At 39.1% G+C, this 15,413-nt stretch overlaps 1 long non-coding RNA gene across 1 annotated transcript in view; it reads right to left on the reverse strand.

Annotated features, from left to right (window-relative positions):
• The window catches only part of LOC309796540, a 30,371-nt gene that overhangs the window by 14,142 nt on the left and 816 nt on the right, over positions 1 to 15,413 (reverse strand). Inside the window, exon 2 of the long non-coding RNA XR_014292473.1 lies at positions 8,238 to 8,571. This is a non-coding gene — a long non-coding RNA (uncharacterized lncRNA). The remainder of the gene's footprint in view (positions 1 to 8,237; positions 8,572 to 15,413) is intronic.

Genomic DNA, 15,413 nt, shown 5'->3' on the forward strand with positions numbered 1-15,413 from the left:
GAGGGAGTCCGTGAAAACTCTGGAGCTGCCGAAGAGGCAAGAGACTTTTTCTTCCCTCTTGGTTTCCTGGTGCGCGAGGAGAGGGGATTAAGAGCGCTGCTTAAAGGGGCTCCACGGACGGGCGCGAGTCGCGACTGAAAGCGCGGAGCCCAGTGACAGGCGTGGGACGCTGGGGCTGCTGCTGCCGCCGCCAAGAAGCCTGTGTGCGAGCGCAGGTCACTGCCCACACCGCCCTTCCGGGAGCCTGTGCAGCCCGCCACTGCCGGGGTCCCGGGATCCAGGGGCGGCTTCCCTGGGAGAACGCACGGCGCGCCTCGGGCTGGTGCAACGTCACGCCGACCTCTGCCGCTGCAGGCCCACCCCGCACTCCGTGCCCCTCCCTCCCTCCCGGCCTGAGTGAGCCAGAGTCCCTGAAGCGGCTGCTCCTTTAACCCTGTCCTGTCTGAGCGAAGAACAGACGCCCTCCGGCGACCTACACGCAGAGGCGGGGCCAAATCCAAAGCTGAGACCCGGGAGCTGTGAGAACAAAGAAGAGAAAGGGAAACCTCTCCCAGCAGCCTCAGAAGCAGCGGATTAAAGCTCCACAATCAACTTGATGTACCCTGCATCTGTGGAATACATGAATAGACAACACATCATCCCAAATTGAGGAGCCCGGAGTCAGTGCTGTGCCTCTGAGGTGGGAGAGCCAACTTCAGGACACTGGTCCACAAGAGACCTCCCAGCTCCACATAATATCAAACGGCGAAAATCTTCCAGAGATCTCCATCTCAACACCAGCACCCAGCTTCACTCAACGACCAGCAAGCTACAGTGCTGGACACCCTAAGCCAAACAACTAGCAAGACAGGAACACAACGCCACCCATTAGCAGAGAGGTGGCCTAAAATCATAAAAAGTCCACAGACACCCCAAAACACACCACCAGACGTGGACCTGCCCACCAGAAAGACAAGATCCAGCCTCATCCACCAGAACACAGGCACTAGTCCCCTCTACCAGGAAGCCTACACATCCCACTAAACCAACCTTAGCCACTGGGGACAGACACCAAAAACAACAGGAACTACGAACCTGCAGCCTGCAAAAAGGAGACCCCAAACACAGTAACACAAGCAAAATGAGAAGACAGAAAAACACACAGCAGGAGAAGGAGCAAGATAAAAACCCACCAGACCTAACAAATGAAGAGGTAATAGGCACTCTACCTGAAAAAGAATTCAGAATAATGATGGTAAAGATGATCCAAGATTCTATTTCCCAGATCCATAATCTTGGAAATAGAATAGACAAAATGCAAGAAACAGTTAACAAGGACCTAGAAGAACTAAAGATGAATCAAGCATCGATTAAAAACACAATACATGAAATAAAAAATACTCTAGACGGGATCAATAGCAGAATAACTGAGGCAGAAGAACGGATAAGTGAGGTGGAAGATAAAATAGTGGAAATAACTGCTGCAGAGCAAAATAAAGAAAAAAGAATGAAAAGAACAGAGGACAGTCTCAGAGACCTCTGGGACAACATTAAACGCACCAACATTCGAATTATAGGGGTTCCAGAAGAAGAAGAGAAAAAGAAAGGGACTGAGAAAATATTTGAAGAGATTATAGTTGAAAACTTCCCTAATATGGGAAAGGAAATAGTTAATCAAGTCCAGGAGGCACAGAGAGTCCCATACAGAATAAATCCAAGGAGAAATACGCCAAGACACATATTAATCAAACTGTCAAAAATTAAACACAAAGAAATCATATTAAAAGCAGCAAGGCAAAAACAACAAATAACACACAAGGGAATCCCCATCAGGATAACAGCTGATCTCTCAGCAGAAACTCTACAAGCCAGAAGGGAGTGGCAGGACATAATTAAAGTGATGAAGGAGAAAAACCTGCAACCAAGATTACTCTACCCAGCAAGGATCTCATTCAGATTCGATGGAGAAATTAAAACCTTTACACACAAGCAAAAGCTGAGAGAGTTCAGCACCACCAAACCAGCTTTACAACAAATGCTAAAGGAACTTCTCTAGGCAAGAAACACAACAGAAGGAAAAGACCTACAATAACGAACCCAAAACAATTAAGAAAATGGGAATAGGAACATACATATCGATAATTACCTTAAATGTAAATGGACTAAATGCTCCCACCAAAAGACACAGAGTGGCTGAATGGATACAAAAACAAGACCCATATATATGCTGTCTACAAGAGACCCACTTCAGACCTAGAGACACATACAGACTGAAAGTAAGGGGATGGAAAAAGATATTCCATGCAAATGGAAACCAAAAGAAAGCTGGAGTAGCAATTCTCATATCAGACAAAATAGACTTTAAAATAAAGACTACTAGAAGAGATAAAGAAGGACACTACATAATGATCAAGGGATCGATCCAAGAAGAAGATATAACAATTGTAAATATTTATGCACCCAACAGAGGAGCACCTCAATACATAAGGAAAATACTAACAGCCATAAAAGGAGAAATCGACAGTAACACACTCATAGTAGGGGACTTTAACACCCCACTTTCACCAATGGACAGATCATCCAAAATGAAAATAAATAAGGAAACACAAGCTTTAAATGATACATTAAACAAGATGGACTTAATTGATATTTATAGGACATTCCATCCAAAAACAACAGAATACACATTTTTCTCAAGTGCTCATGGAACATTCTCCAGGATAGATCATATCTTGGGTCACAAATCAAGCCTTGGTAAATTTAAGAAAATTGAAATTGTATCAAGTATCTTTTCCGACCACAATGCTATGAGACTAGATATCAATTACAGGAAAAGAGCTGTAAAAAATACAAACACATGGAGGCTAAACAATACACTACTTAATAACGAAGTGATCACTGAAGAAATCAAAGAGGAAATTAAAAAATACCTAGAAACGAATGACAATGGAGACACGACGACCCAAAACCTATGGGATGCAGCAAAAGCAGTTCTAAGAGGGAAGTTTATAGCAATACAATCCCACCTTAAGAAACAGGAAACATCTCGAATAAACAACCTAACCTTGCACCTAAAGCAATTAGAGAAAGAAGAACAAAAACATCCCAAAGTTAGCAGAAGGAAAGAAATCATAAAAATCAGATCAGAAATAAATGAAAAAGAAATGAAGGAAACGATAGCAAAGATCAATAAAACTAAAAGCTGGTTCTTTGAGAAGATAAACAAAATTGATAAACCATTAGCCAGACTCATCAAGAAAAAAAGGGAGAAGACTCAAATCAATAGAATTAGAAATGAAAAAGGAGAAGTAACAACTGACACTGCAGAAATACAAAAGATCATAAGAGATTACTATAAGCAACTCTATGCCAATAAAATGGACAACCTGGAAGAAATGGACAAATTCTTAGAAATGCACAACCTGCCAAGACTGAATCAGGAAGAAATAGAAAATATGAACAGACCAATCACAAGCACTGAAATTGAAACTGTGATAAAAAATCTTCCAACAAACAAAAGCCCAGGACCAGATGGCTTCACAGGCGAATTCTATCAAGCATTTAGAGAAGAGCTAACACCCATCCTTCTGAAACTCTTCCAAAATATAGCAGAGGGAGGAACACTCCCAAATTCATTCTACGAGGCCACCATCACCTTGATACCAAAACCAGACAAGGATGTCACAAAGAAAGAAAACTACAGGCCAATATCACTGATGAACATAGATGCAAAAATCCTCAACAAAATACTAGCAAACAGAATCCAACAGCACATTAAAAGGATCATACACCATGATCAAGTGGGGTTTATTCCAGGAATGCAAGGATTCTTCAATATACGCAAATCAATCAACGTGATACACCATATTAACAAATTGAAGGAGAAAAACCATATGATCATCTCAATAGATGCAGAGAAAGCTTTCGACAAAATTCAACACCCATTTATGATAAAAACCCTGCAGAAAGTAGGCATAGAGGGAACTTTCCTCAACATAATAAAGGCCATATATGACAAACCCACAGCCAGCATCGTCCTCAATGGTGAAAAACTGAAACCATTTCCACTAAGATCAGGAACAAGACAAGGTTGCCCACTCTCACCACTCTTATTCAACCTAGTTTTGGAAGTTTTAGCCACAGCAATCAGAGAAGCAAAGGAAATAAAAGGAATCCAAATTGGAAAAGAAGAAGTAAAGCTGTCACTATTTGCAGATGACATGATACTATACATAGAGAATCCTAAAGATGCTACCAGAAAACTACTGGAGCTAATCAATGAATTTGGTAAAGTTGCAGGATACAAAATTAATGCACAGAAATCTCTGGCATTCCTATATACTGATGATGAAAAATCTGAAAGTGAAATCAAGGAAACACTCCCATTTACCATTGCAACAAAAAGAATAAAATATCTAGGAATAAACCTACCTAAGGAGACAAAGACCTGTATGCAGAAAATTATAAGACAGTGATGAAAGAAACTCAAGATGATACAAATAGATGGAGAGATGTACCATGTTCTTGGATTGGAAGAATCAACATTGTGAAAATGACTCTACTACCCAAAGCAATCTACAGGTTCAATGCAATCCCTATCAAACTACCACTGGCATTTTTCACAGAACTGGAACAAAAACTTTCACAATTTGTATGGAAACACAAAAGACCCCGAATAGCCAAAGCAATCTTGAGAACGAAAAATGGAGCTGGAGGAATCAGGCTCCCTGACTTCAGAGTATACTACAAAGCTACAGTAATCAAGACAGTATGGTACTGGCACAAAAACAGAAAGATAGATCAATGGAACAGAATAGAAAGCCCAGAGTTAAACCCACGGACATATGGTCACCTTATCTTTGATAAAGGAGGCAGGAATGTACAGTGGAGAAAGGACAGTCTCTTCAATAAGTGGTGCTGGGAAAACTGGATAGGGACATGTAAAAGTATGAGATTAGATCACTCCCTAACACCATACACAAAAATAAGCTCAAAATGGATTAAAGACCTAAATGTAAGGCCAGACACTATCAAACTCTTAGAGGAAAACATAGGCAGAACACTCTATGACATAAATCACAGCAAGATCCTTTTTGACCCACCTCCTAGAGAAATGGAAATAAAGACAAAAATAAACACATGGGACCTAATGAAACTTAAAAGCTTTTGCACAGCAAAGGAAACCATAAACAAGACCAAAAGACAACCCTCAGAATGGGAGAAAATATTTGCAAATGAAGCAACTGACAAAGGATTAATCTCCAAAATTTATAAGCAGCTCATGCAGCTCAATAAGAAAAAAACAAACAACCCAATCCAAAAATGGGCAGAAGACCTAAATAGACATTTCTCCACAGAAGATATACAGACTGCCAACAAACACATGAAAGGATGCTCAACATCTTTACTCATTAGAGAAATGCAAATCAAAACTACCATGAGATATCATCTCACACCAGTCAGAATGGCCATCATCAAAAAATCTAGAAACAATAAATGCTGGAGAGGGTGTGGAAAAAAGGGAACACTCTTGCACTGCTGGTGGGAATGTGAATTGGTACAGCCGCTATGGAGAACGGTATGGAGGTTCCTTAAAAAACTACAAATAGAACTACCATATGACCCAGCAATCCCACTACTGGGCATATACCCTGAGGAAACCATAATTCAAAAAGAGACATGTAGCAAAATGTTCATAGCAGCCCTATTTACAATAGCCCGGAGATGGAAACAACCTAAGTGTCCATCATCGGATGAATGGATAAAGAAGATGTGGCACATATATACAATGGAATATTACTCAGCCATAAAAAGAAATGAAATTGAGCTATTTGTAATGAGGTGGATAGACCTAGAGTCTGTCATACAGAGTGAAGTAAGTCAGAAAGAGAAAGACAAATACTGTATGCTAACACATATATATGGAATTTAAGAAAAAAAAATGTCATGAAGAACATAGGGGTAAGACAGGAATAAAGACACAGACCTACTAGAGAATGGACTTGAGGATATGGGGAGGGGGAAGGGTAAGCTGTGACAAAGTGAAAGAGCGGCATGGACATATATACACTACCAAACGTGAGGTAGATAGCTAGTGGGAAGCAGCCGCATAGCACAGGGAGATCAGCTCGATACTTTGTGACTGCCTGGAGGGGTGGGATAGGGAGGGTGGGAGGGAGACGCAAAAGGGAGGGGATATGGAAACATATGTATATGTATAACTGATTAAATTTGTTATAAAGCAAAAAAATAAAAAAAATAAAAAAAAAAAAGTGCAAGTTAGACCAGTGGATTTTAATGTAATTTAATAAAATATGAAGAATTAAAAAAAAAAAAAAAACTGGACTGAAAATGTTACATATGACTAATGCCACTTATAATTTTGACCTGTTGCTCAAGCAGTGTCAAAAGGTTGACCAAGAAAAATTATTACAGAGTATTACTGAAGTGCATTTAGCCCACGCATTGATACATATAGTTTAGTCTTTTCTGTTTGTATGACGTCAGACCATCAGAAAGGTGTGCCCTCAGACAGTTTTGGTTTCTTGTTATAATACATTTGCTGAGATCTGCTTTGACTGTAGGGCTTTGGCTTCCTCTGGAAAAAATGCTCTAGAATAGGGGTAGGCAGCTACACTCATTTGTTTACATAAGGACTATGGCTGTTTTCATGCTACAAGAGCCAAGCTGAGTAGTTGTAACAGAGACTATGAGCCACAAAGCCTAAAATATTTACTACTGGGCCCTACAGAAAATATTTGCCAAGGGCTGCTTTAGAAGACAGCCAAAGAAAACACACAGTACTACATGCAAGATGGGGTTGCTATAACAGGGAACTATATTCAATATCCTGTGATAAACCATAATGGAAAAGAATGTTAAAAAAAGAATATATATATATATATATATATGTATGTATGTATGTATGTATAACTGAATCACTTTTCTGTACAGCAGAAATTAACACAACATTGTAAATCAACTATACTTCAATATAAAAAAGTAAAGGACTTCCCTGGTGGCGCAGTGGTTAAGAATCTGCCTGCCAATGCAGGAGACATGGGTTTGAGCCCTGGTCCAGGAAGATCCCACATGCCGTGGAGCAACTAAGCCTGTGCGTGACAACTACTGAGCCTGTGCTCTAGAGCCCACGAGCCACAGCTACTGAGCCCGTGCACTGCAACTACTGAGCCCACGTGCTGCAACTACTGAAGCCCGCGTGCCTAGAGCCCATACTCCGCAGCAAGAGAAGCCACCGCAATGAGAAGCCAGTGCACCACAACAAAGAGTAGCCCCTGCTCGCCACAACTAGAGAAAGCCTGCGCACAGCAACGAAGACCAAATGCAGCCAAAAATAAACTTTAAAATTTTTTTAAAAAGTAAAAAAAAGATGGGGTTGCTATAAGTGACATTGTTTCTCTATTATTAGGCTGACTATATGTCCAAATTGCCACAGCATAATTATGAACAGAGTCCCCTCTATCAATTTATATGAATATCTATCAAAAAACCTTTTGAAAACCCCATACCAGGAAGTTTCTACCACAGAGGAACTGTCATGCTGTCCTTGTGGACAATTTAATCACCTAACTGCTTGTGTTTCTTTTATTCTGTATCTGCCACAAAGAACACAAATTTGCAGTTTGATTTTAATAGCCATGTTACTAAAATTCATTCAGCATTGTGTGAATAGCTACAGTCTAATTGTGCTCTGTTGTTGACTTTGTCCACTCTGTCTACATTTTCCCTGATCCTAACTTTATAGATTCATATGTGTTCATTTTACTATACTGATTACAAACCTCATAAATCCAATGGTAAATGGAAGCAGCGACTAAACAAATAAAGGAACAAATGACAATGCACCAGAGACTGAGTATCTTCCAGTTCTTTTTTGGGAAGGAGAAGAGATCTATGGTCAGAGCTGGGGAAATGAGGGGTTACAGGTGAGAGGGTACCTTCCAGAGTCTGGAATCAGCAGGGAGCTGCCTCCCCCTCCCCTAGGCTGTAGGGGTGACCCTCCCATCCCACCCTTCCTCCATCAGCTGCATCATTTTCCACTGAAACACGCAGGGCTTTGAATGTGGGACACCAGTGACTTGGTGCTCATGCAGCAGAAGGATGGTGATCTGTCTCGGGGCAGTGAGTCCAGAATCTGCTGCTTCTGTGAACCACCTGCCCCTGCCCTGAGGCCCTGGTGACAGGTTAGGGCCAATTCCTCACTGAATTCCTGCCCCTGGAGACCTCTCCCTCCTCACCTCACACATGCTGCCATGTCCCTCTGCAGCCAGGGCTGGGGACCACTGGGGAGAGCTCCAGTTGGCTGGCATCTTCCTGCTGGGCCTCAGCCACCAGGCTCTCTTGCTGACAACTCTGCTCTTCCCGGGAGCCCGAGGCCAGGTGGGCACCCATGGACTCAACCAGAGCTGCTGAGGCCGGAAGGTTCTTCAGCCTTCACTATGGGGTCTTACCCAGGGGCTCCACAGAGACTTCAAGAAAACTGGAAAGACAGTGTCCACATGGTCAGTTACTCAACATTCATCCCACGAACACTTCCTGCAGGCACCAAGGAGTGGCTAGCTGTGTTGAATGCTGCGGAAGAGAAAAATTCAGAAAAAACTAGCTCTAGTTTATAGTCATGGTGGAATATAGGAAAGATGATAAAATTTGGATTAAAATTACTGAAGGTTTGAATCCCAGGTCTCTCACATGTTAGCTGGGAGAATATGAAGAAGTTACTTTCAGATACAGGTTCCAAAACAAGGCAGATATACCTATCTTAAGAGATAATAAAAACTACATGAGATGACACTTGTAATGGTAAGCATTGAATAAATATTAGCAATTACTGTTATTAAAAGGCACACATCAGGCACCTCATTTAATTTTCACAACTCTGACAATCAGTTCTGATTATTATTATTCTACCCATTTTACAGATAAGAAAATAGAGGCGTAGAGATTTTTAAGTCATGTGTACTAAGATCACAAAACTAAGTGGAAAGACAGGATTCAACCCAGATCTGTTAGTTCCAAAATTCACACTCTCAGCCACTCAGTAATATTGCATCAAATGCCCAATCCCTGACCTGCTCTAACCTGTTGATAATTAGTCACTACAGGTCCCAGATCCTTGAGACCACATCACTGTCATCTCTGGCTGGTAGCAGAAGCCATCAATGATTCATTGAACCACATCAAATGCAGGGTGCTACTGAAAAACTAACCAAACATTGACATGGCACAGACTTAACATTAATTCAAATAGATTGCAAATTTCTTTTCCAAGAGGGTAATTAGCCTGGCTTTCAAAGGCCCCTCAAATAATCCCCAGCAGAGGATCCCAATAACATACCCCCACCAGGAATCCAATCATTGATCTGTCTAGACAGCTAATAACTGATCCTTACAGTACCTGAAATGGACTAAAGGAGAGGCCAGATGCCGACCTTCCAGGCCCCAATTAACTGACTTCACATGGCCACAATTCCTGATACCCATAGGACACCAAATCACTGATCCCAAGTATTTTCAAAATAAGACTGCCCCAAAGTCTCCAGTTGCCAAAGCTCCAAGGCTCTCAGTCAACTCACTGACTACGTCAGCCTTTCAATCATTATCTTGCAGAGATCTTAATCACTGACTTCTACAATCAATGATTCCTACAGAGATGTAATCACTTTCCCCCAAAATGCCCGAGTATTATTTGCTAAGGGCTCCTTCAAATGCACATCCACTGCTGACAAATTAGTAACTCCAGCAGGACTTCCCATCACTGATACCATTAGGCCTGAAATCAGTGGTTCCTAACTCTGCCTGCACATCAGAATCAAACTAGGATATTCTAAAACCTTCTAAAAATGCTTATGCAAAGTTCCACTCCTGAATGAGTGTAACTTAATATCTGTGGGCCCAGGCATCTGTATTTATAAAAACTGCATAAGCTATTCTGATGCACTGTGAGGAGTGGGAACCACTGTCTTAAATCTGATCCTCCCCCACATGCATCCTCCTAGCATCAGACTTCTCACTTACAACAATGGAAGCCAGAGTCATTTAACATCTACGGACCATGGAGAGAAGAGGACTTCAGTGTAAGGAGACTATATCCCTCCTAAAGAGCCTATTTCTCAGCCAGAACCAAAGAAGGACAGTTTTAGACATGAAATAATTTGAAGAGTGTTCCATCAATTTACCATAGTGAAGGAAAACATTCAAGGAAGTATTCTAAATAAAAGAAAATTGAATCAGAAGTGAGATCTCAAAAGAACAAAACAATGCATATGCAAACACACAAGTTCACCTGGTCATCGTGAGATCTTTGAAAACAACAGGACACGTATGTATGTAAGTGTGTGTACAATCATAACAGAGGAAGAAAATGTGACTGGGAATTTGAAATTTAAAATGCTAAGTACCTTTTAAAGCAGAAACCTAAAGAAAATCTAAATGACCTGTAATAAAAAATTTTAATTATCTCTGAAAGGTCCAGAAGTATAACTGTCTTGCTGAAGAAAACTGAAAGGAGAGGGCATGTCTCTATAGGTATAAATAAGGAAAATATAAATTTAATTATGTTTGATAGAAATGGGAAGATATACTTTTAGAGATTTTATAAAAGTTAAAATTCCCTGACTTAAAAGGTGAGTGGGCTGGGGAGAGAGGGGGTGAATGGTCATACCTGCATTAAGTCATCAAAAGTAAGAACAGGAAAAAGAAAGCAGAAAATAATGTAAATAGTAAACATAAAATAAGAAACAAGGCATAGAATTAGGTATACTATGGTTCTGTGAAACTGAATCGGTTGGTTCATTCTGTAGAGAGAGAGATAAGATTGGACTAAAAAAGCAAGCACAATGAGACATAGTTATAAGAAGCATAACTAAAACACAGCAGCAATTTGCAAAATAAAGGGTTGGGCAAAGATATGCCAAGCAAAGTCCAGAAAAAGGAAAGCCAGTTTGGTGATATAATTATCAAAGGGAATTTCAAGGTCAGAAGCATCCAATTGGTATAAACAGGTTATATATAAAGGCAGAGCTAGTAGACTAAGGAACTTAGGAAGAGTGAACTTAGGAACTCTAATTCAAAAAATTAAACCCAACCCCGAATAGCCCAAAACAATCTTGAAAAAGAAGAACAAAGTTGGAGTTCTTACACTTACTGATTTCAAAACTTATTACAAAGCTACAGTAATCAAAACAGTGTGGTATTGGCATAAAGACAGATATATAGACCAATGGAATAGGGAGCCCAGAAATAAATGGGTCATATATGGTCAAATGATTTTTGACAAAGGTGCCAAAAGCATTCAATGTGGGAAAGGTTAGTCTCCTCAGTAGATGGTGCTGGGAAAAAAACTGGATATCCATGTGCAAAAGTATTACCTTACACCATATACAAAAATTAATTCAAAGTATATATAAGTAAATATAAGTAAATATAAGACCCAAAACTATTAGAAGAAAACACAGGGGAAAAGCTTCATGACATTTGTATTTGGCAAAGATTTCCTGGATATGACACCAAAACACAGGAAACAAAAGCAAAAATAGACAAATTGGACTACATCAAAATTAAAAACTTCAGTGCATTGAAGGACACAATCAATAGAGTGAAAAGGCAACCTAGGGAATGGAAGAAAATATGTGCAAATCATATATCTGATAAGGGGCTGATATCCAGAATGTATAAAGAACTCCTATAACTCAACAACAACAATAAACCCAGATAACCCGATTAAAAAATTGGCAAAGGATTTGAACAGACATTTCTCCAAAGATGATATATGAATGGTCAACAAGCATATGAAAAGACGGTCAACATCAATCATTAGGAAGATACAAGTCAAAAAAAGTGAGATAACACCTCATACCCACTAGGATGTCTACTATTAAAAAAAAAAGAAAATAACAAGTGTTGGCGAGGATGTGGAGAAATTGGAACTCTTGCGCACTGCTGATGGGAATATAAAATGGTGCAGCCACTGTGGAAAATAGTACGGCTTTCCTCAAAAAATGAAAAATAGCAATCTCACTTCTGGGTATATATCCAAAAGAATTGAAAGTAGGATCTCAAAGACAAATTTGCACACTCCTGTTCATAGCAGCACTATTCACAATAGTCAAGAGGTGAAAGCAACCCAAGTGTCCATCAGGAGATGAATGTGGTATATTCATGCAATAGTATATTATTCAGCATTAAAGAGGAAATTCTGACACATGCTACAACATGGATGAAACTTGAAGACATTATGCTAAATGAGATAAGCCAGTCACAAAAAGATAAGTCCTGGATGATACCACTTACATAAGGTATCTAGAATAGTCAAATTCATAGAAACAGAAAGTAGAATGGTGGTTGCCAGGGGCTGAAGGAGGGGGAAGGGGGGAGATGTCGTTTAATGGGTATACAGTTTCCATTTTGTAAGGTGAAAAAGTTCTAGAGATTGTTTGCAGAACAATGTGAATATACTTAACACTATTGAACCGTACACTTAGAAATGGTTGAGATGGTAAATTTTATAGTATGTGTTTATATTTGCCACTCAAAGGTAATTAAAAATAGATAAAGAAATAAAAATCAAACTCAAAATGCACCAACAACACTGAAGTTATACACTTTGTACCGGATGTTATTTCACACAGCAAAAGCTATATTTATAAGAAAATGTACAGTCCTACATGATTCGTTATTAAAATGAGAGTAAACCTCAAAAAAGCTAAGTACTCAATCTGAGTAATTAGAAAAAGAAATTAGAAAAAACTCAAAATATGCTAATAAATCCCCTAATAAAACCTAAATGCGATATATGTGTGTACATTATATGTACATTGAGAGTATAAAGTGAAGAGCTCATCCTTTGAAATGACCAGTTACATGAATAAACTTCCAGCAAATCTGTTAAACGAAATAGAAAAAAAAATACAATATTAGGAAGGAGGAGATATTACTACTAGAGGAGATATTCCACTAAACATTATTTCTAGAAGAATATTATGTGCAAATCCATAGCAACATTTAAATATCGAGGTGAAACAGGTGCTTCTCCAGCAAAATAAAAATTAATGCAAAAAAAGAAAGAGCAAAAGAATCCCTAAGTGACCAGTGTATAGAAGTCAGAAAGTTTGTAATGTGTATCATTTAAAAAAAAAAACACCAACTTTGGGACTTCCCTGGTGGTACAGTGGTTAAGAACCCACTGTCAATTCAGGGGACACGGGTTCAAGCCCTGGTCTGGGAAGATCCCACATGCCGTGGAGCAACTAAGCCTGTGGGCCACAACTACTGAGCCTGTGCTCTAGAGCTCGCGAGCCACAACTACTGAGTCTGCATGCCACAACGACTGAAGCCTGTGAGCTTAGAGCCCATGCTCCACAACAAGAGAAGCCACCACAATGAGAAGCCCGCGCACCACAATGAAGAGTAGCCCCTGCTCGCTGCAGCTAGAGAAAGCCTGCACACAGCAACGAAGACCCAGTGCAGCCAAAACAAAAACAAAAACAAAAACAAAAAAACCCAAATCCCAGCTTTCTGTACTATTTTTTGCAATGTCCTGTGAATCTATAATTATCTCAAAATAAAAAGTTAAATACAGTATGGTGACAGATGGTTACTAGACGTATCATGGTGATAAATTTGTAAGAAATATAAATGTTGAACCACTATGCTGTGTACCTGAAACTATTATAATATAGTATGTCAGCTATACTTCAATTAAAAAAAGAAAGTTAAGTACAAAAAAAAGGTACCAGGATGAAATTGACTTAATATGGAGTGCAATCTAACTTTTAAAAAACAGTATTTCTACAGGTTTTAAACAGTTCTAGACCAGGGGATGGCAAACTACAGGCTGCAGGTCAAATCTAGTCCTTGGCCGGTTTTTGTAAATAAAATTTTATTGGAAAACAACCATGTCCGTTCGTTTACATATTGTCTGTGGCTGCATTTGCTATAGCAGCAGAGTTGAGTAGTTGCAAGAGAGACTGCAGGACTGGCAAAGCCTCAAATATTTACTATTTGGCTCTTTACAGAAAAAGTTTGCTAATCCCTGTTCCAAATAATAATAGAAAGTTGGAAATCTTCCAAATTTATTTTATGAAGCACTTTTACCTTACCTAAAAAATATAGTCCTAATACAAACAGTTATCTGGAGATTATTTCATCTTATAGATGCAAACATCTTTAATAGAATATTAGCAATTTGAGTCCAGCAAGGATCAAAAGAAAAATTTACCCCATGACCAAATTGGGTTTTCCGATAAGACAAAGCTGGTTAATGCTATTCCATTTATCAATTTACTTATTACATCAACAAATTAAGAAGAAAAACTATACAACTGTATCAACGGATATAAAAAGGGCATTTGACACAATTCAGCAGTAATTCTTAAAATTTTGTAGGAAACTACAAAAATTCGGCAAAGATCATAGTCTCAAAACCACCAGGAAGTATAAAACTAAAAGGTAAAATGCTGAAGACAATTTTCATTAAAACCAGTAACAACATGGGGTTGTTCCTATCCCAACAGTGTTTGAAAGCTCTAGCTAATGCAATTAAATATGAAGATGAAATAAACTTCTTCAATATCAAGAAGGGAGAGAAAATCATTTTTATTTGCAGGTTATATCATTGTATACTCAGAAAACTAGCACAGGGAATTTTGACAAGGTGATGGGGTACAAGATTGAAACAGATGGAGAGGAAAAAAATATCCTATTTCCAATAATGACAACACAAAATACCTAAAAGTGAATGTAACAAGAACGGTGCTGGACTCAAAATAGAAAAACTAATAGTTATTATTCTAGAATATAATATAAAACTTAAGCACATGGAGAGGCAGACCATATTCCTGGGCAGGAATATAATAAAATAAAAATATCACTGGTTCAATATTAACCGTATTGACATAACCAAGAGCCAAGCAGAATTCCAATTCTTTTCCAGCTTGGTAAAACAATTTCAAACTCTGTATGCACGTATAAATAGCCAAGAAAATTATGTAAAGGAATACTGAAGGGATGCTTGGACTAGCAGATATTAACATTTACAATAAAACGAATGCAATCAAAACAGGGATAAATAGGCCAGTAAAATAAAAGAACATGTCCATACTTTGATCTTAATATGTACAGGAATAGATATGACACCAGCGATGTTCAACTGAGGGAGTACAGAAAAGTTCACTATGTAAAAGCCAGGGGAAAGAGGAGGAATGAACAGAGGCTATGGAAATGCACAGAAGGAATCAAAGTGCCCAAATAACCAGAAAAGATCTCAACCACTAATAGGTGGAAAAGGTAAAACAGAACTAGATATAATTATTAAGCCCTCAGAACAATAAAAAATGAAAAAGAACATCATCCGGTGCTGGAGAGGATTTGGGGAAATGGGGGTATTTATATATTGCTGATGGGAATATTTCATACAC

The sequence above is a fragment of the Mesoplodon mirus genome (genome assembly GCF_964341445.2).
Source record: "Mesoplodon mirus genome assembly, chromosome: X".
Classification (NCBI taxonomy): Eukaryota; Metazoa; Chordata; class Mammalia; order Artiodactyla; family Ziphiidae; genus Mesoplodon; species Mesoplodon mirus.